Raw genomic sequence first — 6401 nt, 5'->3', positions numbered from 1 at the left:
TTATGCCCTAGGAAATTCTTCATTCCATTGAACTTTTCAGATTGTTAGCTGAATTATGAACACTATTTTTTTTAAAGATTTTAATTTATTTATTTGACAGAGACACAGCGAGAGAGGGAACACAAGCGGGAGAGTGGGAGAGGGAGAAGCAGGGAGCCTAATGCAGGGCTCCATCCCAGGACCCTGGGATCATGACCTGAGCTGAAGGCAGACACTAAACCAACAGAGCCACCCAAGCGCCCTATGAATACTGTTCTATAATTAAATGAAAAACTTCCTTTATTTTGTTCTAACCCTCTTTTCCCTTTCAACTCCTGTTTGTGGTTGACCCATTATTAGATTTATCAAAGTTTTACCTCATCCATGATTACTTTTCTAAGGACTAGCATTGGGATTTATTTATGCCCATATTTCTCTAGTTTGTGATTTTATTATTTCCTTTGTCTGTTTTTATGTTGAATAGTTAATTCATTTATAATCTCTTTTTACAAAATTACTTGCTGAAGTAGTGTACTTAATAATAAATTACTTCTGATGATAGCCTTGGCCCCATCTTAAAGTTTGGTAACCTGTGTTCTTGTTTATGTTGTTGTCTAAAGGTTATATTGTAGTAATACATTGTATATGTATTAATTCTACGATATAAAAAGTTCTTTAAACTCAGTGATCATGTTTATTTAAAAATAGTTTTGTTTTAATAATTTATGGCACTGTGAACACAGAATGTGGTCTCTAATATAGTTGCGTTCAACACCTTCTTAAAAGTTTTTATTGTGGCCTACAACATGCCCAGTGTTTGTACACGTACATTTAAGGTGAATATGTATTTTCGGTCTGTAGGAGTCAGAACTCTACATGTCTGCTAACTAACTCAGTCTTATCAGTTATATTGATTAGATCCATGTGTTAATTTAATTTTGGCTCACCTTATCTGCCAAAAGCCAATAAGGGTGTGTGAAAATCTGTTACTATGACTATGTTTGTCGATATATTTTTGTAACGTTTGCTTTATGTATTCAGCCACTGTGTTATCTCATGCTTACAAGTTACAGGACTGTTACATCTTTGCCAGTTCAAGAGTAAAGGTAAAGCACAAGGCCAGGCACAGAGTAGCCACGCAATAAATGTATAGTTCAAACCTCATTCTGGATCCTTTGTGAAATAGAAAGTGATTGTCTTGACTTTTATTTGACCTTGTCTGATAGAGGTCAGTATTTCCATCCTGCTTTTTCATTCATGAGTGTGTACGTGTGTGTGTCTTTAGACTCTTGGTATCATTTTGTTTTGATAGGACTTCGAGTGGCCTCTCCTGGGTTTGCCAAAGAAATCAGGGCAGGAAGAAGCCTGGGATGCTCTCTCTCCATGTCCTTCCTGCCAGCCCATTGCATCCAAAAAGCAAGAACAGTCCCTTAAAAGAAACACAGGCCTCAGCTGTTACATTCATTAGGATTTACTGGTTGCAAATAACAGAAGCTCAATTCGAAGGAGCTCAAACTTGTTATTGATTAATTATTGATTCATGTTATACCACCAAAGTTCGGGAGGAAACTGGCTTAATTTATAGCTGGTTCCTGGGGCCTAAAAATATCACTAAAACCTTTCCTCCTCATTGACCTCAGGGCTATGGTCTCTTTCAGGAATGACCTCCTTCTTTTTCTCCACATGGCTGGGACGATGGCTACCACCACCACCCTGACCTTCATGTCCAAGTGGCAAAGTGGGGGACATGGGACAGACTCTCATCACACCCAGTCCCACCTCCCACCCCTTCTCTGCCATAAGAACTGGAACCCTGAAGTAAGGCATGGAGAGAATAGTAGCTGAAGGCAGGAGCAAGTTGTCATGGGAACAGGTGGAGAATGGACAGGAAGGACAGGGCAAGGGTGGAAATGAGGAGCTGCCATGGGGACCGTCCCAGATGTCCAGGCCAGAGGGGGTGCTGTGGGAGCTGTGGGCTGATTACTTCGGCTTGTGCCGCAAGTCTTCATCAAATCTGTGGGAAATAATCATGAAAATAATGTAAATCATATAAGCAGTGGTCATTCATTTGGATTCTATCACATGCCAGAACCTCATTTCATTGACGATGGAAGTATCCACCCACAACCGTGATGTTCCATTCTCCAAGGCCGGATGGGTCCCATAAAACCGTAATTAAGACCATTCCTAACCCACTCAGTTCAGCAGGTGAAAGTCAAATTCCTCACAGTGGCCACCCATCCCTGAGGGAACTGGCCCGCTCTTGCACCCCTCCCTCCATCCCATCCGCACTGGCCTTCTGATGTTTGAACAAACCCATCATGTGCCTGCCTCTGGACCTTTGCCCTGACTCTGGAATGGACCTCTTCCTGGAATGCTCTTTCCCAGAAGCTGAGGTGGCCCCCTCACCTCCTGCAGTGCTCTGCTCCAACGTCTCCTCAGACAAGCCTCCGCCACCATCTGCAAAGAGCACCTCCCTCCACTGGTCACTCTCTGCATAGCCTGTATAACCAACGGACAGTTATGGGTTCATGAGGTTCTGGTCTGTCCTCCTCTGCTGGGTGAGTCCTGGGAAGGTTGAATTGGGGGAGGGGGCTGCAGAGTTCAGCTTGTGTTTCCTGGGAACTCTCCATGCCAGCTGGTGGGACCCCACACCTTTCCGACCCGCTCCCCCATGCTCTTGAAGCTGCTCTGTTCCCTCCTGGAATGGGACATGTTGAACCCAGGGAAGCATCTGTATAAAGTATCTGGGGAACACATTGTGTGGGGGATGGGGGAGGGAACATCACTTAAGTTGGCAAATATGGTCCCACCCATTCTCAGAGCCCCGGACCTCCATCCTTTCTGCCCTAGAGGGCAAGTTTCCCCTGGTCTCTGTGGTGACTGAACTCGGGCCTATGTCTGTAAACGAGGGTCCCATTGCACTCATTCATCCATTCACCCAGCACTCCCTGAAGGCCTACTGTGTGCAGAGCACCTCAGCTGGGCGAAGTTCAGAAAGAGGAGTCAGACTGTGTGGCCCATGACCCTGAATCGTTGTAGGGTTGGGGCCGGGCATGTTCAACTGTTCATTCATTCTATTTCTTGAGGACCTACTGTGTGCTGACACTTGAGTTGGGAGATGTCTGGGTGTAGGCAGCTGCAGACTGGGCTAGAGTCAAGAGACCAAACCAGGCCCCAACTCGCGCCTCCTTGAAGCCCAGGGGCTAATAGCCGTGTGGGTGGAAAAGTTGAGCAGCGCTTGAGAAAGGGCCTGAGCTATGGATCCTAAGACTCGCTGACGTGGTTGCCTGCATGTGCTTATCTGGAATGGGCAAAACAGGCCTGCTCATTAAACCATTGTGGGATTGTGCTGTCCTTGCATGGGCCATAAACTATGTCTTGAGCCACTTTGAAGATAGTGCACCTGGTTCAAGAATTATCTGAAGACAGAGACCACTGGCATCAGAGGGTCTGCTATTAGTCCTTGGGAAATAGATAATGGGAAAACTTGAAGGGTTTTCTGTGCATGTTGCAAATTCTTTAGTAATCAGCTAAAAATAGATACTTCCTTATAATTGTTTCTGTTAGCTATATAATGCCTCACAGCCTTGAATAAAATTGGCACTGCTTGGACATCATCCACTTTGCCCCTCCTGTCCCCATTTCTTTGCGTCTCGTCTTCGTCTCACCATCCTCTTGCCCTCTCGACCCTGGTCGTGTTGTCGCGCCGGCCGTGACATCTGGGACATAGGGATGAACTGGCTGTGTCATCCCTGACTCTGAATGACTCCAGGGTTGATGCTGGTATGTACAATTATTCAGTCACCTGGAGCTTCTTAAGGACCTACTATGTGCTAAGGGTTGGGCCAGTTTGGATTCCAGGAGGGAATGAGGACACATGCTCTCTGATTCAGGGCTGGTGCTAAGGATGTTCACTTATTCATTAATTTACCTGGCCTATTAATGTATATCTCCTAAGGACCTAGTGTGTGCTGGTGCTTGGGCTGGATGATGCCTGGGTACAAGGAGGAAGCAACTGTGTGGCCTCTGGCCTTGAATGACTCCAGGGCCAATGCTGGGATGTTAAAACTAGTCACCCAGTACTTCATAAGGATCTCCTCTGTGCTGAGGCCTGAGTGCTGTCTGGAGCACAGAGAAGACTCAAGATACCATGAGTCTTGACTCTAAGACAGGTCGGGGATTTTTCACTCATTTGTCTATTCATGTGAGATTTCCTGCGTGCCGAGACCTGTGTAGGTAATGCCAGGGCAAAAGTAATGGCACACATCCTGTCCTCCTGGGCCCTTCGCCAGCTTCCTTGGTAGGACTAAGAGCCAAGGAAGCTGATGGGGCAGGAAGACAGATGTCTTTGTGTTTATGTGTCTGTGTCGCTGTCTTAGCTTCCCTCCTCCTTGTACACATTAAAGATCATTTATTTTCAAGGCTTGACATTATTTTTTGACAAATTACATCCCTTTTCCAAACTTTTTCAGGAAAGGAAATCTGAATATGGAATAGACACTGGATGACATCCAGAAATTAATCTTTCAACGGGTGTGATGATATTGTGGTTTTATAGAGGCTACTTTTTCTTTTCCTAAGGAGATACAAACTAAGGTATTTAGCAGTAAAGTGATACCATGTCTGCAATTTACTTGAAAATAGACCAGGAAAAAAATATAGACATATTTTCATGACCCATTCTAAAAGCAAATATGTATCATAAAATATGGCAAATGTTGTTATGAAGACATTTTTGGTTATTGTATTCATATTCTATTAAGATAGTATTCTTAAGGCATTCAAATTGGATGGGCATATGGGCATTTATTGTACCTTTTTTGTATAAATGAAAAATCTCATAAAATTATTTAATGTGGGGGGTTTGTTTTTATGCAGGGGGGGCGGTTTACGTTGTCCCATGATACAGGACACTTTATTGGTCAACCTTGTAAAAAAAAATTCCTAACCGAAAAATATTTTTCCCATGATTTTTTTCTTTTCTGGAGCTGAACACATCACAGTGAGATCAAAAGAATCATAAGTGATACCCATGAAATCTGATGCCCAAACCTTGTGAAACAGGAACACCTGTTCTCTTGTCTAATGGTACAAGGCACTTCCAGATATAAAATAATAAGAGGTGGGAAGCTGTGTGCCGTGTGCTGCTGTACAGAAAGGTGTGCTGTGCATCTTTTTACAAATATCCACATAAATATTTGTTTCTATATGCACAGAAGATGCTGGAAAGATACCAGGAAACTCAAGAATGGTTGCTTCTAGGGAAGGGGGGACTTGTTGGATAGAGGGGATGGAGGAAGATAGGGGTAGGATTTTTTTTTTTAATTTGCTAATTGTGGACCCAAGAAATGTGTTACCCACAGTGTAATTTTGTAAAGATCATGTGTACGGCCATAAATTACCTCGTGGAGATAGTAGGTGACTCCTGTCTTCTGTCTCATCGCACCGTTGGGAAGGCCCTTCCTACACTGCCCCCAGGGTTGGCTATGATGCTCGCTTTGGCTGATAGGTCTAAAGGCAAACTCGACATAATCAGGGGCAGGAAGCGGTGCTTGTGTGGGCCCACTCTCCCAAATTCCTGCTAGTGCTGGGAGCACGAAGCCAGGTCAGATGTGCCTCCTGAGGAAGACAGCGACGTTGGCCCAGCGGAGCAGCCCTGGGACAGGCAGCCCCCATCCAACCGTCGGCTGACCACAGATGCGTCAGTGAGTCCAGCCAGGGTCAACTGGGCCTGGTCCAGACCAAGGGAAACACCCCCCATGGACAGCATTAAAGGGACAAGTGCACTCGGGAGGATTGTTACACAGCAACTGCTAACCGACGCGTCACTGCGGGGAGGGTTGTGAGCTGGGGGCAGAGAAAGCTGGAGCAGGGGAGGGTGCGTCCTCGCGCTGGAACAGGCCGGGGTCCACTCCCTCGGGTCTGTCAAGGGAGAGGCCTCTTCTAGAACCTGTCCTCCGGCCCGTCCTCACCTGGGCAGGGCTGTTTGCGGGCGCGTCTTTCAGACGCTGCTCCCTCGTTAACACGCCCACTTCCCCAAAGGAGCTGAACCTTTTACGCAGCTAAATTTATTGAACAAATGCCGACTCGGTCACAAAACCTTCAACTAAAGGCTCTCTAGGGACGCACGGACACTTCTCTGGGTCTCCTGTCTCGGGTCACATTCCTCACTCCGAACCAGAAGGCCGCGGGGGGGGGGGGGGGGGGGGGGGGGGCTGGGGGGCAGCCGGGGGGGCGAGCCCCCCCCGGGGCCCCCCCCCGGGTGTGCCCGCGGGCGAGTCCCTGCGCCTCTCCGAGCGCGGGCGGCCCAGGGAGCCGGGCGGCGCGCCCCTGAGCGCCTCGGGGCCGGAAGTGCGCCGTGAACGCGCGCGGCACGTCAGCTGCGGTCCGCCACCTCCCCGCCGCCCACCCGCGCCTCC

The sequence above is a fragment of the Lontra canadensis genome, unplaced genomic scaffold (assembly GCF_010015895.1).
Source record: "Lontra canadensis isolate GAN:19392208 unplaced genomic scaffold, GSC_riverotter_1.0 scaffold206, whole genome shotgun sequence".
Classification (NCBI taxonomy): domain Eukaryota; kingdom Metazoa; phylum Chordata; class Mammalia; order Carnivora; family Mustelidae; genus Lontra; species Lontra canadensis.
This window is presented reverse-complemented; position numbering follows the sequence as displayed.